Below are 22,606 nucleotides of genomic sequence, written 5' to 3' on the forward strand. Positions count from 1 at the left end.
TACAATGAAATGAACACCCTTAGCTCCTTACAGGCGTTGACATATGACAACGAGGACAGATGAAAATGTGTGCCCCGACCAGGAAACGAACCCAGGATCTCCTGCTTACATGGCAGACGCTCTGTCCATCTGAGCCACCGAGGACACAGAGGATAGCGCGACTGCAGGGATTTATCTCTGGCACGCCTCCCGCGAAACCCACATTCTCAACGTATTGTCCCGCACTATATTCGTAGTGCCCCCGCCCTTTATACTCATTATTCGCGGCGCGTTGCCGATTATCGTAGTTCGGGCACTGTTTGTGCATTCTCACAGAAGAAGAAGAAGAAGAAGACGCTCAAGTGGCCGGTGAGCATATATATATATATATATATATATATATATATATATATATATATATATATATATATATATATATATACTAAGATGGTATCTGTTCTTTCGGACATGTCCGAACTATACTATCGGTGACCATGCAGCTCGTTAGAATGAAATTACAATGAAAACCGAGAATTTGATTCTAACAGTATATAGCTGCTCGTAAACCTTCCGTGGTCCAATAAACTCTTTTGTTCCTGACGTTTCGTCCAGGACGGCGCTCCTCCGCTGTCTTGCCGACTGATAATGCTTCAGCTCATTAATGCACGTAACACACTATACAGAAACAGACATGTGGCAAACACCATTTTAAGTTTCAAAATCTGTCACATGATGACGTAAATTGTCGGACCTAGTTGCATAGTAAGAGGGTTTTCGGGAGTTTTCTGTCGCTTAAACAGTGATTTATACACTCGAAGACAAAAAAATGTACATGTACAGAAAAACAAATATTCATAATTACAGAAAAATCTGATGAATTATTCAAGAGAAAGAGCTTCACGAATTGAACAAGTCTGTAACGCATTAGTGCACCTGTGGCGCTAATGCAAATTGTTATGCCGCTTAGTACTGAGTGCCAGAGTTTTTGGATGTACTCCTAAGGGATGCCAGCCAAATTCAGTTCAATAGACGTGTTAGTAATAATCGCGAGCTGGCTGGAAGATAGTGCTTGTAATGCTCCGGACGCGTCTTCGTTGGTCAAGGGCGCTCAGTTCGAAAAGGGGCTCTCACTGAAAACATTTCTATCCCAATCAATGAGATTCTAGCCTGAAGACGTGTCTGGAGACACCCCAGGCACCGATAAGAGACCAACCTGAATGTCGAATGCAATATTTCCCGCTAACAATCAGCAGAAGTGATCGTTTGGTGTGCCTTTACTTTTCATATCAGGTCTCCTCCGGTTGTCGTCCGCGCAACCTGACAGCACAGCCGTAAATCGACGATACTGTATGCCCCATATTTTTGCCCTTCATGGCAACATATCCCGGGATTACATTTCAGCAAGATAATGCCCACCCACGAACGGCACGAGTTTCTACTGTGTCCGTGCTTGCTCAACCGTACCTTGGCCTGCAAGGTCCACGTATCTCTCCCCAACTACGGAACGCTTGGGACATTATGGGCAGGGTCCTTCAACCATCTTGGTATTCTGACAATCTAATGCACCAATTGGACAGAATTTGGCACGACATCGAAGAATGCATCAATCAATACCAAACCAAATAACTGCTGGCATAAAGGCCAGAGTTTGACCAACGCGTTATTGTCTTGCAAAATTTGCGAAGATTATCGTCTTGCATAAATCACCCAATATTTCTGAAATGATAATAATTTGTTTGCTTGTAAACGTACTTCACATCTACAGATTTTTAAAATCTATGTTGGCTACAAAAAATGGAATGGAAGAAAGTAACAGTAATACCCATTTTTAAAATAGAATCAAGAATGAGCTGTGTAAATTATAAAAGGATGAGTTTCTTAAATACGCCATACAAAAATATGTGCAGATGATAGGAAAGAAAATGAGAAACATCGCAGACAGCGTATTATTACCCGAACAGTAGATTTCGTGAAAGGAATCTCCTGCTCAGATAACATTTTCTCGTCAAAACAATAGAAAAGCAAGCGAATACAATTAGACCTACTCAGTCTTCATTTACCGGTATAGCGTCTAACAATGTTCACAGAGGAAAACTATGGAGTATTATGGAGAAGAGAAGAATACAAGAACATCAGATTGATATTACCTGCAGTATATATACAAGGACCCTAAACATATAAAGCTGAAAGTTGGAACTATAGCAAAAGTAAATATCAATTAGGCGGTCAGACTAAGGAGTTGTATTTCGCCAATACTTTTTAACTTATATTTCGATTATGTTGCCAGAGAATGTAGGAAATGGACTATAAAATGAAATATTCAGGACAGCTTCAAAGAAAGAAACTTAATTAAGACTCTTCTTATATGAATGTGGGGTCCCTGTTCTTTCAGACATATCCGAAAGAACAGTCACCACGCATACATATACCTGACTCACCTTGGTGGGCAATGAATTAAAAACCTTCTGTGTGGATACACATTTACGTTCGACCTCTAGCGGGAATCTGGAAGTAGAGAGCATGGGGAACTTGGACGGGGAACATGGACGTGGACTACCGATATGTGGCCCTTGATGGGAATGCTGGTCGGCCGGAGAGCGCGCCGAGGTAGGCCGTGCATTTGCGAGGGACACTATGTCCGGATGACGCAGCGGTTAATGCAACTGCCTAGTAAGAATGGTAATCCTGGGACTGAGTCCCTGTCTGTCACACATCTTCACTCGTCGCCGTTGATTCTGCATGAAGTCTCGATGTAGTTGATACCATTAGTTCCATCCTTTTACTTTCCTTTCTCCCTCTTCACCTTCAATTTACATAAAAACTCTTATGTTTGCTGACAACCAGATTCTAGCGGCAGATAACGAAGATCACTTACAGAGAGCGCTATATGAAACATGTAAAACAGCAAAGCAACACAATTTAAGTGTATCAGTAAATAAAACTCATCCCATGCCATTCCAAGGGTCACAGTCGTTAAGATTTAAAGTCATATTAGGAAACTAAACCATTGAACAAATTACACCTTCATATTCTTGAGCTGTGAGATACTGTATCTTCGTGAAGATGATGCTGAATAAAAATTTGAGGGATTTAATACGATGTGTGGCACCATCAAAAGAACGTTCAGGGGACAAGAAAAAACACAGTGGTGAAATGCCAGAGACAGGTCCGACACACTTGAGCAACATTCAGCGATGGGTCGCACGATTGATTTGTAAGCAACCTACATTGTAGGCTGCTTTTGCTTTAGTAGTATTTTAACAATTAACCCAAGTCTACTATCTTGTGTACCTTCGACTGTGAATATGTGATTGGTCCATTTGTTATCCATAGAAAGTGTTACACCCACTTCTTTTATGAGATGACCTGTCCCCTGTGTAACTTGCTGATAATGTATTCATAGGATATCACGTTTTTTCGTTTTATGAAGTGCACATATCTCGAACATTTAACGCAGGGTTTGCACCATTTTGAAATCTTATCAAGATATGACTGAATATTCCTGCAGCTTTTTGAGACAGTGCTTCAAATGGTTCAAATGGCTCTGAGCATCATGGGACTTAACTTCTGAGGTCATCACTCCCCTAGAACGTAGAACTACTTAAACCTAACTAACCTAAGGACAACACACACATCCATGCCCGAGGCAGGACTCGAACCTGCGACCGTAGCGGTCGCGCGGTTCCAGACTGAAGCGCCTAGAACCACTCGTCCACTCCGGCCGGCAGACAGTCCTCCATTATAGACAACTGTATCACCTGCAAAAAAATTTGGGGTTCCTGTTAATATTATGTGCGAAGGCATTAATATACAACATGAACAGAAAGAGTTATAACAGTTCTCCTGGAGCACTCCCGAGGAGTTACTTCTACATCCTTTGATATATCTCCATCCCAGATAATATGCTGCCTCCTCCATAGCAAAAAATCCCCAATTCACTCAAGTTTTCTTTGATACCGAATACGGTCATACATCCGTTACTGTAGATGTGGTACTATATCAAATGAATTTCGGAAGTTGGGAAATACCGCATCTTTGGTTTTCACATGATAAATGTTTTCGGACGCCGTGTTAGTTGGCGTGGAGGTCATTGTGTTGTAGCTAAGAATGTTTTCTACGATTATACAATAAATCAGTGTCAAGGATATTGCATGACACTTTTGTCGATCACTTCCACTATCCTTCTTGTGATAGGAGCGATCTGTGTAGGGATTCCATCGGGGCCTGGAGCTTTGTTCTATTTTAGTGACTTCAGCAGTTTCTCAACACCAGCGACGCTAATATCTGTAAGACACAGTATTGTAATCATGTGATAATCATATAGAGGGAGTTTTAATGGAAAGTTTTAAAACCAGGTTCAATGTTTCTCTTTTGATATCCTGAATTACAGTTCGTACGTCATTCGTGAGCGTCTGGACACTAACTATGGTACAAGTAACGGCCTTTATGGAAGACCTGAATTTCTTTGGATTTTGTGAGAAATGCTTCGATAACTATCGGGTACGATAATCTACATCTACATACACACCCCCAAGCCTTCGTATGGTGCGTGAAGGAGGGTACTTGGACCACTACTAGTCACTTCCTACACAGTTTCACTCGCTGACAGAACGAGGGAAAAACCACTGCCCATATGCTAACATATGATTCCTAAATTCTGTTATCTCTGTGGTCCTTAAGTGAAATGTATGTTGGCGGGAGCAGAATTTTTCCTCAGTAAGCCTGAAACTCCAGTTCGCAAAATTTTCTCGATAGTTTTCCAAGAAAAGAAAGACGTCTTCGCTCCAAGGATTCCCACTTCCAATCACCAAACATCTTCGTAATACTCGCATGTTGATGGAATCTACTGGTAACAAAACTAGGAGTCACCTCATTGCTTTGATGTCTTGCTTTCATGCGACCTGTTGGGGATATAAAACACTTGAGCATTACTCAGTATTAGATCACACTTGTATTTACACGCTGTCTCTTTTACGGAAGAACCACGCTTTCGTAAAGTTCTCCCAGTAAACTGCAGTCGACCATTTGCTTTCCCTGCTGCAGACCTTACGTGCTTGTTGCATTTCATATCACTTTGCATCTTTATCCACAGATATTCCATCTACTTGACTGTGTCAAGTACTACACTATTTATACTGAATTCGAACACGAAGGAATTGTTTCGCCTACTCGTCTGCCTAATTATATTTTTCTACAGTTAGAGCATACCGCAATTTATCACATCTTGTATCCTCCTATTGTCACTCAACGGCGATACCTTGCTGTACACCTGAGCGTCATCGCCAAACAGCCGCAGACAGATTCTCACCCTGTCTGTCAGATCGTTTATGTACGGAGAGAGAATAAAAGCGGTCCTATCACACTTCCCTGGGGCGCTCCTGATGATACGCTTGCTCAGATGAACACTCGCCGTTTTTGGACAACGTGCTGGGTCTATTACTTAAGAATTCTTCGAACCACTCACATATCTGGGAAACTATTCCATATGCTCGTACCTTCCTTAACATTATACAGTGTCAAACCCTTTGCCGAAATAGTAATCAACGAAATTAGTCATCTGCCGAATTATTAATCTACCAAGTCATTCCAGAGGTGATGCTTTTATTCGTATCTAACTCACTCTATTCAGTCTCATCGGAAGTTTAAATATCATACATTTTCCAACTGCACACATCTAACGTAAGAAATAAGTTAAAGCTTTCCCGCTTAAACGATGATACATTCGTTCGCATACAACAGAAGTTCCATGTTTCCATGTAATTAAATTATTATTCATCAACATTTTCCTTCTTAGGTAACTCCATTGCGTTAGAATCTTATCAAGAATTATCTTGTAATGCATCACTGCGTATTATTAAAGATTGTTTATTACTTTATTTATTTAATTACTTAACCTGATCTGCTTAGAACCATCAGGCCCTCTCTTACATTGGACCAGGATTTACTCGCACAGTATTTATTACAGCAATTGTAATTTCAATAGGTCGCTTTCTTGCCTGTTTTTCAGGTGCAAATTATGCAATTTAAACTAACTCCCCGATGAGCTAGAGATATGAAAGTTACAACATACACTATGTGATCATAAGCATCCGGACACCCAAAAAAAACATAGGTTTTTCATATTAGGTGCATTTTTCTGCCACCTGCCGCCAGGTACTCCTTATCAGCGACCTTAGCAGTCATTAGACATCGTGAGAGATCAGAATGGAGCGATCCGACGAGTTCGAACGTGGTCAGGTGATTGAGCGTCACTTGTGTCATACGTCTGTCTGTACGCGAAGTTTCCACGCTTCCAAACATCCATAGGTCCACTGATTCCGATGTGATAATGAAGTGGAAGCGTTAATAGACACAACAGCACAAAAGCGTACAGGCCGACCTCGTCTGTTGACTGACAGAGACCGACGACAGTTGTAGAGCGTCGTGATGTGTAACAGGCAGACATCTATCAAGACCATCACACAGGTATTCCTAACTGCAACACGATCCACTGCAAGTACTATGACAGTTAGGCGGTAGGTGAGGATACTTGGATTTTATGGTCGAGGGTTGCTCATAAGCTACATATCACGCTGAAAAATGCCACACGACGCCAAGCCTCGTGTAAGGAGCGTAAATATTGGACGATTGAACAGTGGAAAAATGTTGTGTGGAGTGACGAATCAAGGTAGACGTTGTGGCGACCCAATGTAGGGTGTGGATATGGCGAATGCGCGGTGAACTTCATCTACCAGCGTGTGTAGTGCCAACAGTAAAATTCGAAGGTCGCAGTGTTATGGTGTGGTCGCGTTTTTCATAGAGGAGGCTTGCACCCCTTGTTGTTTTGTGTGGCACTATCACAGCACAGGCCGACATTGATGTTTTAATCACATTCTTGCTTCCCACTGTTAAATAACAATTGGGGGATGGCCATTGCATCTTACAACACAATCTATCACCTGTTCATAAGGCACTGTCTGTGGCGGACTGGTTACACAACAATAACATCTTTGTAATGGACTGGCGTGCACAGAGTCCTGACCTGAATCCCATGGAACACCGATTTCGTGGAGGGCCTCACCGACCGAAAAAAATTGTAAATTTGTGTAAGCTCTTTGGGACTAAACTGCTGAGTTCATCGGTCCCTAAGCTTACATACCATTAAATCTAACTTAAACTAACTTACAGTAAGGACAACGCACACACCCGTGCCAGAGGTAGGACTCGAACCTGCGACGGGGGGGGGGGGGGGGGGGGGGGGGGGGGGGAGCAGCGCGTACCGTGATAAGGCGCCTCACCGACCGACATCGATACCTCTCCCCAGTGCAGCGCTCCGAGAAGAATGGGGTGCCATTCCCCAAGTAACCTTCCAGCAACTGACTGAACGTATGCCTGCGAGAGTGGAAGCTGATATCAAGGTAAAGGGTAGGCCAACATTGTACTGAATTACTGCATTGCCGATGGAGGGCGCCATGAACTTGTAAGTCATTTTCCGCGAGGTGTACGGATACTTTTGATCACGTTGTGTACCCCAGACGTCGATGACAACGCGGTATTAACCCCCTTTCGTGTCTGGTGTGGGGTGGACGGTAATTTGTGTACCACTGCTATTTCCCTATTTTCCACTTGAAAACGGTCCATGGTATGAACTGTTGCTGGTAAGCCCCCCTGTAACGTCCATTCTCTCCAGTTTTTACCTTCCAAGTCCTTTCGTCAGATAATTGTAGGAGGAAGCAATGTATCAGTTCACTCCATTAAAGAGAAATTGAAATAATCCCGAGATTTACCATACGTCTCTAAAAAATCAGATGAAATTATTTAAATAAAACTTTTTAATATAAAACGTTTTTGGAACGGACTAAAAACTTTTCATACAGATTTCTAACCTCATAATGATAGTCGTGAATATTTGTGCTTATAAATTTTTAATAGCTTTGGAAATACTCGAGGAATTTAAAACGAGAAACGTGGGGTGCATGCAGTACGTAGCTGATGCATGAATAGTTCACATGCTTACTATTCTCTACTGTGTGTGGCCCGAGTATTTAGTTGTAAATTCTACAAGTATTTTCACGGCTATTAAAAAATATACAAGCACAAATTTTCAGGGCTACCAATATGCGGTTAGGAATCTGTATGGGGTTAGGAGAAATTACTTAATAATTTTTATTCCGTTTTGAAAACGTGTTATATTAAAAATTATTTAAATAATTATTATGAACTCAGCACATAAATCTAAGGCATAAATGGCCTTTTCCTTTAAAAAAGGGAGAACAGTATTCTGAACGAAGACTTTGCTTGTACTGAGCCAGGTGACGAGATCCTGCAAGTTAAAGTTAGCGCATCGTGGAGCTGAACACCTCATCGCCTACTTTTTGGTGGCAGCTTCATTGGATTACTGCTTATCGGGAGGACATGAATATAGTAGGTGCTTAGCCTCAATCTACACGGGGACTAACTGCTCCATAAAACTTTGTAGTTCAGCTCTTGTCTGGAACGTGCACGAACTCATGCATAAGCAAAAGCATCCACTCACATTTAGACCACTTCAGAAAACCAAGCCAGGTATCTTACCGATAATGTTTCTGTCATGTAGTTGGGGCAGCTGCGACACTTAGCTGTTACTCTGTTTCTGAAAGCTCCAGATTCTCCAGTTTCGTCTTCAGAGGTCTGTAATATGACAGGAAATAGTGTGAATTAAACAAATTTCCCAAGAATACGTATTTGTCCTTCGAATTTCTCGACGTCTCAGTGTTACTTAGTGGAATATATCCAGCAGCGGAAGTAGTTTATACGCAGTCATTCGAAGAATCTCTGACATCGTTTGTTTAAACATACGCGTGAGGTAATTTTTCTTGATACTTGTAATGTGACAATACACATCCAATACCTTTGTAACAACAGCAGAAATACATATCACTACCGATGATACTGCTTCTCGTTAGGATAATTAGCAACTACCGCGGTTAAGACGTAATACTCAGCTCGGAGATCTCTATCAACACCTGATGCAAGATCAAAGTTCGCTGCAGAATGCCATGAATCCCTTGTGAGACTACGAAGAGCGACATTGTGAACCTGTCATGGGAACTCTAGAAAACATCTGCATACCATGCGTATAGAGAAAGACGCTCTGAGTGCCGACTACGTAATGAAACTGCAGCACATTTAATTTTTCAAGTTCAATTACTAGAGGACAAAAAACACAAAATATTCTTGTCAGTAGTTCCTGAAAATGCGTACATTGCCTAGGGGTTGTGGCTTTTATTAGGAATCACAACGTTCTCTGTGCCGGGTTCGAAACCCGCCACTACTTAAATTCCGATTAATAGCCAGCATTGTCGGCCGAAGGCTTCTGGCATAATAAGTCACACTGTTACTGCCAACGGCCTTGTCAAAGAGGCCGGAGAAGTGGACAGAGGTTCAGGGGACTCTCTTGTCCCTGGGGTAAGAAACTGCCCCTAAAAGTGGAAATATCAGAAATAATCAACGTCAATGGAATACATAAGGCGATGGAAACCAACGCACTAGAGACAAAGGACATGTGGCCTGTAACTGAAAAAGTGTCATGAATATCTGTCCATTGGCAAAATATTCCGGAATAATCCCCATTCGGATCTGCTTTAGGGGAGCCAAGGGGAAGCCGACCATGAGAAAAAACTACGAGAGGATAACATTCTACGAGTTGGGGCGTGGAATGTCAGAGCTATGAACGTGTTAGAGAAGCTAGAAAATCTGAAAATGAAAATGTAGAGGCTCAATCTAGGTATAGTAGGGGTCATTGGAGCGGAATGGAAAGAAGACATGGATTTCTGGTCAGATGAGTGTGGGGTAATATCAATAGCAGCAGAAAATGGTATAACGGGAATAGAACTTGTTGTAAATAGGAAGGTAGGGTAGAGAATGCGTTGCTGTGGACAGTTACATGGTACGTTTGTTCTGATCAGAATCGACAGCAAACCAACAGCGACAACGATAGTTTAGGTATACACGCTGACGTCGAAAGTTGAAGATGAAGAAATAGAGAAACTATATGAGGATATCGAAAGGGTTTTACAGTACGTAAAGGGAGATGGAAATCTAATAATTATAGGGGACCGAAAAGGAGCAGAAAAAATATTGCAGGGGAAGATGGGCTTGGGACAAGGAAAGAGAGAGGTAAAAGGCTAACTGAATTCTGTAATAAATTTCAGTTAGTAATAGCGAATAATCTGTTCAAGAATCACATGGGCATGAGGTATACTTAGAAAAGACCTGGTGATACGGCAAGATTTCAGTTAGATTGCATCATGGTCAGACAGAGATTCCGAAGTCATATACTGGATTGCCGGCCGTTATGACCGAGCGGTTCTAGGCGTTTCAGTCTGGAAGTCCTGCCGCGGACATAGATGTGTGTTATGTTCTTAGGTTAGTTAGTTTTAAGTAGTTCTAGGTTCTAGGGGACTGATGGCCTCAGATGTTAAGTCCTATAGTACTCAGAGCCATTTGAACCATTTTTCAGATACTGGTTTGTAAGGCGTATCTAGAATCAGATATAGCCTCAGATCACAATGTAGTTGTGATGACGAGTAGACTGAAACTTAAAAGATTAGTCAGGAAGAATCAATATGCAAAGACGTGCGATATAGAAGTACTAAGTAATGAATGGATTCACTCGAAGTTCTCTAATGCTAAATGTACAGCACTAAGGAATAGATTAGAAGCAGTGTAATTGAAGAGGAATGGAGTTCTCTTGAAAAGGGCAATTACAGAAGTTGGAAATAAAAACATAGGTACAAAGAAGGTAACTGGCAAGGAACCGAGGGTAGAAGAAGAAACACTTCAGTTAGTGGATGAGAGAAGGAACTACAAAAATCTTGAGGGAAATTCAGGAACAAAGAAATACACGTCGCTGAGGAATGAACTAAATAGAAAGTGCAGGGAAGCTAAGACAAAATGGTTACATGAAAAATGTAAAGAAATCGAAAATAGAACGATTGTCGGAAGCACTGACTCAGTATGCAAGAAAGTGAAAACAACGTTCGGTGAAATAAAAAGCAATTGTCTAACATCAGGAGAACAACGGGAGTTCCACTATATAAATGCAGAGGAGAGAGCGGATAGGTATAAAGGTTACACTGAAGACCTCTACGAGATGAAAGATTTGTCTGATGTGATAGAAGAAGAAACAGTAGACGATTTAAGAGAGATAGGGGATCCAGTATTAGAATCAGAGTTTAAGAGAGCTTTGGAGGACTTAAGATCAAATGAAGCAGATGGTGCACAACTATCGCACAGTCAGCTTAACAGGTCATGCATCAAACTTAATTGCAGGAATAGCATCTGAGAACGGGAAAGAAAACTGAGCATATCTTAGATGACAATCAGTCTGGGTTTAGGAAAGGTAAATGCACCAGAGAAGCAATTCTGACATTGCGGGTGATAATGGAAACAGGACTGAAGAAAATTCAAGACACATTCATAGGGTTTGTCGACCTGGAAAAAGCGCTCGACATTGTAAAATGGTGCAAGATGTTCGAAATTCTAAGAAAAATGGGGTTAAGCTGTAGGGAGAGACGAATAACATACAATATGCGGAAGAACCAAGAGGGAATAATAAGAGTGACGACGAACAACGAAGTGCCTGGATTAAAAAGGGTGTAAGACAGGTGTGTAGTCTTTCGCCCCTACTGTTCAATCTGTACGTCGAAGAAGCAATGATGGAAATCAAAGAAAGGTTCAATAGTGGAATTCAAATTCAAGGTGAAAGGATATCAATGATACGATTCGCTGATGACACTACTATCCTGAGTGAAAGTGAAGAAGAATTACATGACGTAATGAACGGAACGAACAGTCTAACGAGTACAGAATGTGGATCGAGAGTAAATTAGAGAAAGACTAAAGTAATGAAAAATAGCAGAAATGAGAACAGCGAAAAACTTAACATCGGGATTGATGGTCACGAAGTAGACGAAGCTAAGGAATTCTATTACCTAGGCAGCAAAATAACCAATGACGGACGGAGGAAGGAGAATATCAAAAGCACACAAGCACTGTAAAAAGGGTCATCCCTGGTTAAAAGAAGTTGTACTAGTATCAAACACAGGCCTTAATTTGAGGAAGAAATTCCTGAGAATGTATGTGTAGCGCACAGAATTGTACGGTAGTGAAACATGCGCTATAGGAATGTACGTGTGGCGCACAGAATTGTACAGTAGTGAAACATGCGCTACGGGAAAACAGGAACAGAAGAGAATCGAAGCATTCGAGACGTGGTGCAAAAGGCGAATGTTGTAAATTAGGTGAAATGATAAGGTAAGGAATGAGAATGTTCTGCGCAGAATAAAATAGGGAAGCAATATGTGGAAAACACTGACAAGTAGAAGGGGCACATGGTAGGACATCTTTTAAGACATCAGGGAATGATTTCCATGGTACTAGACGGGGCTGTTGAGAGCAAACACTGTAGATGTAAACAGAAATTGGAATACATCCACCAAATAATTAAAGCGATAGGCTGTAATTACTACTCTGAGGTGAAGAGATTGGCGCAGGAGAGAAATTCGTAGTCGCATCAGCATCAAACCAATCAGAAGACTGACGACTCAAAAAAATAAATAAATTAATGAAAATCCTGGAGAGATTGTGTAGAACAAGGACCTAGTAAAGCGACTCCTGAAACTATTTGAGACTATTCAAGGATGGTGGTTGGTTTTACCATAACTTCAAGAAGAGGTACCACACAGTACACTTAGTTTCGCTGTGGGCAACAGAGGCCAAGACCACTATCGTCCTGTCTCCCGGATTTAATAAGATCGAAATCAAGAGGTAACGCTAATGTGCTACCTTCAGCATGAAATAAACCTTTTGTCTGAGAATATCTTCTTCAGAATCAGGTGATAGAAAGTGTTGCCATAAATAGACTAAATTCACTTTCGAAAAATGATGAGTAATGTTTTATTTATAGTCACGTTAGTACGTACTTCACTTGAGAGGTGTATGGGCTGTCCAATCAGTATGATACCGATTTTGAATTCTTTTCTTAAATATTTTCTTCTAATGTTGAAACGTGGATCGCTGTGGCCGCTGGAGACCATCGGCTCTAAGTCACAAGCCCTCTATGGTACCCGCTCCCAGATGCACTGGACGTATTTCCTTCCGATCTCCTTTGTAGATTATAGTTAGGCATTGATTAAAACCACCGTCTCGCAGCCCCGCCATAACTTGCTGGCACTTGGCAAACGAGCACTGGCGAGCCCATTTGTACTCCGAATATGGAAAATCTCATTTTCTAGGGCTCACTAAATGATGTCCACACTTTATCTCTTCTGACGAGGCTCAATCTGCACCTATACAGATGGTGCGAACCTACGTATCACGTCTCTATAAAACTTTTTTTTCTGATTTACTTAAAACGAACAGAACTGGATTTCAGAGTAACTGCGGCAGTACTCTAGAATGTTTTTTAACAGAAGCGCTACTCCAGGTAAAATTTCTTCTTTCACAGTGACTAGTTACCAAAAGTAATCTACCCTAACGTTACACATACGTCAGTGTCACATAGTATGATTACTCCGCTCAAAATTATCGTTGAAATTAAACGTTAGGATAAAGAATACGTAATGAGAAAAAAGTCTGATTGTAGTAAATTGGAACTCCTAGAAGAAGAAGTGTGCCCTTCCGGGGTTGTTGAAAGAACATGAATACTCAGAGAAGAACACGTTACAAAACGTAAGTCCCGGATGCTGACAGTGGAATAAAAACTAACGTATGTGCAACCGTTAAAGTCATATTTATGCAAAATTGTTTGCATAGGAAACCGCATTGAGTCTCCAAAAGTATCCAACACACATCAAACTGAGTGCAAATACAGTAGCAAGAGCACCTTCATGAAAAAATGAATGAATTTCAGGTTACAAGCCGTCGTTTGCTTTAATCGTAAATATATGCTGTCTCTAAATTACGAAGTTTTATCTTCTCGACAACATTCTAATTGTGAGCTACAGCCTTAATCTGTTTTATTTATAATATTAGTGAATATACTTATGGCACTTCTGTTGCCTTTGTCTGTGCTCTCTTTCAGAACTCACATTAATAATCCAATTGCCTAATTTAGTAAAATTGAACCTTCAATTACTGTTGTGCCCATGTGTAACCACAAAATAATAATAATAATAATAATAATAATAATAATAATAATAATAATAATAATAATAATAATAAACACGGTGAATAGATGAGGAAATTTGAATGGGAATAGTGGCGTATTTAAGTTTAGAAAGATAATGGCAAGCTTTTATTCATCCTATTATAACTACAACGAGCTGATAAATCTTACGATAAAATTACGAACACAAATCAGAAAACGGGTGGTGCTTGATTGGCAAAGTATTCGTTGGGGTGTAAGCTACACAAATTCTACCTTGAGTTAAACCCATTAACAACGCAACCTGACTTTGTTTACATGAACACACTTTGAGGCCCAGTCCTATTCACTTGGAATCAACTACGACCAAGTATACCACAAACTATGTTTCACCAGAGTACAGGGAACTGTGTATATCATTTAACAACCCTGTGCCGGTGTAACAATATTTTAATTTTGACTTAGATTCAGGCGGCAGCAATAAACGGCACGCCGCGGGCGAGGAGCGGCACGCTAGGACAGCACTAATGTTCTATCGCATCCATGAAAATTTGCAAGCTACGCGAACTGGCGTTCTGATTATTAGAAATCGGAAAGCTTCCCTATTAAAGCCCTGAAATCCCGGCATATTTCAGTTTAAGGTGCACCCATTTGCTGGTGTGGCCAAACCGATTTGACTCTCAGGCACGACGGTGCATGCTGGAATTGTCGAACATCAGGAGGCCGACTCAGGACGAATAAGTTCACCCTCGTGATACGCGATAAGCCCGAGGTACAGTTGGAAACTCGCTGGCTCTTAGTCCACCACAAGTTGCACACCAGAAGTCTCACCCTCTAGGGAAAGACATGGAATTCTCCACCAAAGGAGGACCAGAAGACGAAGAAGGAAAAGAAAATACCTGCTTTACATATCCTGTGAGGAGCCAATCAGCGACTCACAATCTCTCTTGTCTGAAAAAAAGATTTTAAACTAAGGAGGCGTTATTCTCATAGTAAACATGGCCATGTTTCAGCGGAAAACGTCTACCTCTACCTAGAAGGGACCACAGTCTCTCATTTACGAAGAGATCTAATCTTTCCAGGCCGACCATTTCCAGTTTCTGAAAGAACGCTGTTAGTCTTCCCGGACAGTAGTGCCTGTGGAACATATGTTTTTGCCGCTCGCTAAAAGCACCTTGCGACTTCCTGCCATCAGGTGAGTTACAGTCTTCCCTCCAGTAAACACATGCACCAGCCACTCCGTCTGTATCATTCCAGCTCGTAACATGAGAATGCTCAGATTCTTGTGGCCTGCCCGACATCTCCACAAAAGCTCAGATTACAGCAGTCTCCTTTAAATGGCTTACTCCACACACTTTCCACCATTTGGCCAACTTCGCGACGGTCTATCACCTGGCACCTACAAAATGTTTGCGAACCGGCGCCTTCCTGCTCCGACCCTAAGGGGAAGGTTGGAATGCCATCGCCCGAAGGACCTCTGCAGGCACAATACACACAGTGCTGCTTCCCAGAATCATTCACACAGCCACATCGCTGGGCACAGCACTTACGTCCCACAATCCATCTTTCTCCCTGTTCTCCGTCGCCTCAACTACGGCTCCTCGTGCACAAGTTCTCTACACGCTACGTATCCATTTATACGAACATTCTGTCCACAGTTCCCTCACGTAAAAAAACATAAACCGCATATACGAAATCAACTACTGGGGAACACCGAGAATGCCCTAAAATATGAATACTAATCTGCCTGTCATTGTTGTTAAAATGAGAGAGTGGCGAGCCATTTCTCATGGATTATTTTTAAATTAAGAAAGGACTATCAGTCAGGAATGCTTTCTCTCGCTCGCTGATGCTCCGAGTAATACGACGTTTGTCTGGAATCCTGGACATGTCGGCGTGTCGACGAATGAGACTGCAGATGCTGCTGCTAACGCTGTAATCATGAAGGTATAAAAGGGCAAATGTCATGACATCAAAAACTTCACACCGTCAGTTGCCCCTAGCGTTAGCTCTTGTTCAGTGTGGTTTGATTAAAACATGCCAACTCGCGATTTTTATGTGCGACTAATCGTTCTAATTAAAGTTTAAATGAATCACATTTCATTCATAGATGGCCTCGTTAAAGGTACATTTTCTTTAATATACACGAATTTTGGCAGCGGTGGTTATTTTCAATGTAGTTGTTCTATTTCTGCCATTCGACCTTTATTTCCTATTACTCCAGCGCTAAATGCTCTCTGGATGAATACTGTGAAAAGGAAAGACAGGAAACCGACCAAACCTGAGAATGTGTGTACTCAATAGTTTCGGGAAGAGGAGACAGACCGAACATCTGTTTCGTTTGTTCATATTAAGGAAAATGCTGGATTACGAAAGCAGTCTTGCCATATTACACATTTCATTTCTCGTTTATTCGAAACGTATAACAAAAACAAAGTTATATTGACCCTTAATCCGAAACATCTCTGAAGTGTGCGTAGCTAGAAACATGCGGTCTCTCAGATCAAGTAATATTTTATATCACAGAACTCAACATAAGTTGACAGAAATCAAGTAAATAGTCAGTTAATTCATTTTATGAGTAAATTTAATACGTTTCAGCCCATATAAATACTTTGTTGTTTAAATTATATAAAATAAACACGAAATATCACAAGTACCTGCAGTCATTCAGTGTCAGATTTCATATGATTTTCACCATTGTTATACCTGACAATATATTCCTAAATATAAATAAAGTATTGGAGAAGATGTAAACAAAGATAAAAATGAACTGAACTGAAATAGTAAATCACAACTCTTTTGCACACGTCTTTCTGCTGCATTCCAGGCAATCTGGGTGACCACATTTGATGCACTCATAAGCAGTTTTCGTCTTCTTGGACGCAGGGCGCTTCAATCACGCCTTCCTCCCGACGATTCTATCACTTGGTATTCCTTCGATTGATTGCTGAGTGTCTCCCAGAACTTTGTGGATCATTTCCTTGATACCGAGCGAGGTGGCGCAGTGGCTAGCACACTGGACTCGCATTCGGGAGGACGACGGTTCAATACCGCGTCCGGCCATCCTGATTTAGGTTTTCCGTGATTTCCCTAAAACGTTTCAGGCAAATGTCGGAATGGTTCCTTTGAAAGGGCACTGCCGACTTCCTTCCCTAATCCGATGAGATCGATGACCTCGCTGTCTGGTCTTCCCCAAACAACCCAACCCAACCCCATTTCCTTGCTCTTTCCAGGTAAATTTTTAATTTACAGGCATCTTCTTAGATGTGGCTCTATCAGCTCCAAGGCCAGACTTTTGGTGAATTTGAGACGACTTAGCATGGGGTTTCCTGCGTAGCACAGATACAGATCGGAACTGTTCACGCAACTGATGTTTACAAGTGTGTAAAAGATAGCAACTGGCCAGCGCCTTGTACGTCTCTTTGTCGAATAATTGTCACATTTCATGTTGAGCATATCTACTCCAGATTTCGTTGCATTGTAGTAACAAATAAGTTTTGGCTTATTTTTTATGGAATCATTTTCAATGGAATGATTCATTTAAGAGACAAGAATTACTGCCTTGTTTCTCTTAGGAACAAATTAAACCAGTGTCGCATTCTCAGAGAATCCATATAATGCTGACCCAAATGGCCTACTTTTAGCAGCCAAAAACTCTTGGGAATTTCGCGTTTGTTGTTTCTGACCGTTCCTACATATTCTAGTCCTTTCTTTCTCAGCTCACGAATGTGTTCTATAGATGTAAACCAGTTGTCAGCGGTAATATCTCTGTTACTTCCTTCTATTGGTTTGCACAGACGTAAAACAGCCTAAGTTGGTTTGGCAAGCTTTTTCTCTTCTTCTGTCAGACCATATCCATCACTATCTTTCCTTGAATATATGTAGGCATTGAAGAGGTAAGTGCTTGCAGAATCTGCCAGGCGCATAATTTTTATGCAGTATTTGGCTGGTTTGCTAGGCATATAAACGCGGAAAGGACATTTCCTCTGATTGGTACTAACATTTCATCCACTGTAACGTCGCCTGTTATACAGTATAGTTTCCAAGAATCGAAAATAAATTTCTCAAAAATGTTTGATATTGCAGCTGAACTCTTTCTTTCGTCTCTGGTAGTCGCATCGTCAAATCTTAGAAGTATTTCAAAGCGCTTTGCCAACATTGTCACCACAAATATAGAATAACTGGTCAGATCCTTTTCGAAAAGCGACAACATATCTTCATCAGGCGATTTGTATATTGATGTCATCATTAGAAGGCCTGTGAAAGCTTTGATTTCAACGTTGTCAGTCTCTCTGTAATTGGACGGATTAGTTGTTTCCTGCAACTTTGCTCTTATTGTATTCAGTTTCACGTTTGTGTGTAAAACAATTTCATCTATCATGTCATCATCCATTAAATTATTCCATATTTGAGATTTAGTAGGACTTTGTCCCAAACTTCGACTTTTGGCTGTTAGGCTAGGCATTCTTTCTTTGAGAATGTTGTGCTCTAGTGTTCTTCTCGCTCTAACAGGCTCAGAACTTTCCCATTGGAAATTATTTTCATAAAAGTACTGTGTTTGCTGTGAGGTATTATCTGTAGTATAGACCGTTCCAGGCTCTTCTTGCAATAAAACATTTTCTTCACTAGTATCACTCTCTGTTTCATGGTGACTCTCACCTAGCACCAGATCTGGATCAACATCAGAATCGTCAAATGTGTCGTCATCGATCCCATTTTCCGCTTCATCTAAATCCCGTAACTGTGCTTGCACCCAAGCTTCCAAATCTGGATTAGCTGTAGATATGTTACTCGTCTTAGAAAGTCGATCCATGTTATACCTGAAATATGACATAAATTCACGCATAGAAGAAGACGCCACAAAATAACAGCCATTGCAAGTAGAATATGTCGTAATCAGAAACAGGCGGTCTATTGGACCTACCAAATTCTTGTACGTAATACGAAACATGCGATATCTCAGGCACACTACTTCGCGCACTCCTCTAAACAATACTCTGTACGTCTTCTCTGACGAAGTAAAACTGATAGTTGACTGCTGCTTTACACGTGGCAAGTATGGTGGCGAAGGTACTGGGAAAGTGAATGCGTGCTTTTTTGCAGTGATGTCACACTCGTCGTGTAAAATAAAGGAGGGGTCTGACAGACCGATGTTTCGAGATGAGGTTTAAGGAGGCTAAATGCGTCATATTACTAGATCAATTACCCTCTGAAGACCAGTAAAACTTCTGAAAATGTCTTTTCGCCACTATGTTATTCACGAATCCATTGTAACATTTACTACATAAAACAACTCTTGCGCGCACATAACAGAAATTAAGAACAAGGACAAGAAGCAGTTGTAAAGAATTGACTGTAATTGTTCTGGGGCACCTAAAATGGCGCCGTCGACCTTATGGAGCAACGTACAGCGTTAGTTTGTAGTGCCACCTCCTCTTGTTAAACTCGTACCACCTTAGAAGCAAGTACACTGCGGAGGCACTTTAGCAAGTCTGTCGCCTCGGACAATCTAATCGTTGTTATTCATACGAACACTCTCCACTCTGCCACCAACACTGGCCGTCTCTTGGCTGAAATAAGCTCAGAGAAATTAAATACCTCCCAGCGGTTTGGGCAACCTCATGGCGTCCATCTCGGTTCGAGGAGATAACTTTAATTATACTTACTGGGCACTGTCTTTTCAGTCACCGTTATCCACTAAGCGGCGATCCCACACCACTTTGCTCTCACTGTAACGAACCAGTGACGTAGCACCACTTTCTAAACTATGCGGGTTTCTTAACCACACTTTCATGTGTGTTAGCATTCTGAAGCAGTTGAGGTTATAGCAGATACTGCAAAGACTGTACACCACGTTCTACTCTTTTCTCACCGTAACAACAAGGTGAAGACGATTTAATTCCCTACAGTGGACACCGGTTATCCTATAAACTCTTATCGAGAGATCTCCTAAAAAAGATTGCTTGATATAATTGCTCATTTTGCTTTTCTATTATGTTTATTGCCTTTTAACTGACTTCATTCTAGTTTTACCCACCTCCTAATGCCATTTTTGCCCCTGCCTGTCAACAAACATCAAGAACCGCTGCGTGCTTACAGAAAGAAAGGGCGCACTGTAAAATTTCAAGTCATGATTTGTGTGCTTATGACTTCAGCCGCACCGTGAAGTCTGGAAAAAATAAAATAAAGTAAAAAATAAACAAAACTGAATTTTCTAATGACAGACAAGTCACCACGCGCTGACTTCTTGTTAGTACTTACAACCTGCATCCTACGAAAACTTTGGCTTTTATCAACTATACTATCTGTTGTTTGAGGTTGCCGTACATCCTCTTCGGCATATAAAATCGACAGTTCTGTGAATACTGTATTATGTACCTCAGCATGCATATTAATCTTCTGAATCATTCATTAGTAGCAGAGATAATTTAACGATACATGCCTTGACTGCTTTAGTGCAGTTAAAAATTTATCGTCTGGGACAGCAGTAAAACAGTTTCATTTATTCTCGCTCCGTGGTGGGAAGGAAAACAAATTTTGTTTCCATGTGCATGATTTACGATCCGTGCAGTTCCAGTTAACCATTTGTATTCGAACAGTTTCAGAGAAGACAAAAATACATTAAAACAATATAAGCTTGAGAGCAGTGGAATACGTTTACCAAGAGATGCAAACTGTGAGTTAAGGAGAAGTTCAGTAAACATCAAACTATCATTATGAATAATAAATGTGTGACAATATATTAATTACGGGCTTGGATTGACGGACTGGTAGAAGCCAAATTAAAAATGGGAAAGGCAGACCCCATTTCTTGAAAATCCGAAAGAATGTATTTGTGAAACGATGGTAGAAAGATGGGAGCTGCTACCACATTTGTTGTTCTTACAAAACAATCTGATCTCTTGGTTGAATACTGAAGATGAGTGACAGCTGGAGAGATGTTTCTCATGCTGTGGCTTATGTCATCATCCGACCACAAATCTATCCTCACCGAATAGTCCCTGAAAGTAAAATTTTAGATTTGTGCAATACCGTACTATCAGTTAAAGTTAGGAAACACAGTTTCGAGCACTGACACTGGCACACAGTTTTGTCATATATTTGTTAAACATAATAATTTTTGTTATTTATTGCCCCTTGTTTAACTATCCGTCTAAACTATTTGCTAAACCTATTTTCTGCTCCGAAAATTTTACGTTTTACTGGAACTCTGTTTTGTTTTTTCCGTTATTGCTGCAGCGTAACTGATTAATTGGAAATGTAAGAACCTTAAATCATGCGTAGGCAAATAATAATTTGTGACGTCTACTCTTAATAAAATGAGACGATTTTATTACTTTCCTGTCACGATAACGTGTGCATTCTCTACCTTCATTGAGCTTTCCGAACTTTCTCTCTCATACTGAATATTGTACCGTGTTACTAGGTCTAATTTACTTCAAAATATAACGCTCGTTACGGACGACGCAGAAAGTGCGAATATGTAATGCAGTGTAGCAAAAGCATGAAACGCGTTTCTAGAAAAAAGAAGTTTGTTAATATCAAATATAAACTGATGTGTCAGAGAGTCTTCTCTGAAGATATATGTGTGGAGTGTAGCATTGTGCGATAGGAAAACATGGACGATAAAAACTTTTGAGAAGAAAAGAATCTTCTGAAATATCGTTTGTATAAGAATGATGAAGATTAGATCGATAGATGGGATAATTAATGAGCAGGAACTGATCGAATTAGGGAGGAAAGAAATTTATGGTTCCAACAGCCTAAAAGAAGGAGTCGTTTGATAGAACACTTGCGGAGACATCAAGGCGTTATTTATTTAAGACAGAAGTGTGGGTGACAGCGTCGAAGGCTAAAATTAGGTACTATCATCACCCCGTAAGCGAGCACAGTCTAACTGGATAAGCTGCCCAAAGCAATTACTGGCCGAGAATAGAAATCGTGACCAAATAATAAGTACTGTACGAGTTCAAAGATGTTAAATGTATCTGCATCCTTGTGCGACTGGAGCCAGCACAGACCTCTCAGTCGTTTTGTGTCTGTCGGCAACCACACAGTGCGAGGAAGCGAGTGCAGTAAGAAGTAAGATTGAAGCCAATGTGTACACACTGAAGGAACGGCAGAGTCTAAAAAGGGACTTCTGGAACACTTTTATGTTGGCCGTAGGCGAAAATAGCAAGTCTACTGTGTACGTATGGTACATAAACTGTTCAACATTATTGTGTTTCCAGTCGGGAACGACACATTTAACGAAACACAGATGTAAAAAAGCGCAAACATATACAGCTTTTCCAGGGATGCCAGCAATAATAATATATAAATATAAAGTTTTTTTTTAATTTGCAAACTTACGGGACTTAACTGCTAAGGTCATCAGTCCCTACGCTTACTCACTACTTAATCTAAATTAACGTAAGGACAAAGACACACACACACACACACACACACCCATGCCCGAGGGAGGACTCGAACCTCCACCGGGATCAATCGCACGGTCCATGACTGCAGCGCCTTAGA

The 22,606-nt window shown here is 40.9% G+C and overlaps 1 pseudogene; it reads right to left on the reverse strand.

The window, feature by feature from the left end:
- Positions 1 to 22,606, reverse strand: part of LOC126335718 (protein TEX261-like) — a 149,643-nt pseudogene that overhangs the window by 108,710 nt on the left and 18,327 nt on the right.

This window comes from Schistocerca gregaria, chromosome 2, assembly GCF_023897955.1.
Source record: "Schistocerca gregaria isolate iqSchGreg1 chromosome 2, iqSchGreg1.2, whole genome shotgun sequence".
Lineage (NCBI taxonomy): Eukaryota > Metazoa > Arthropoda > Insecta > Orthoptera > Acrididae > Schistocerca > Schistocerca gregaria.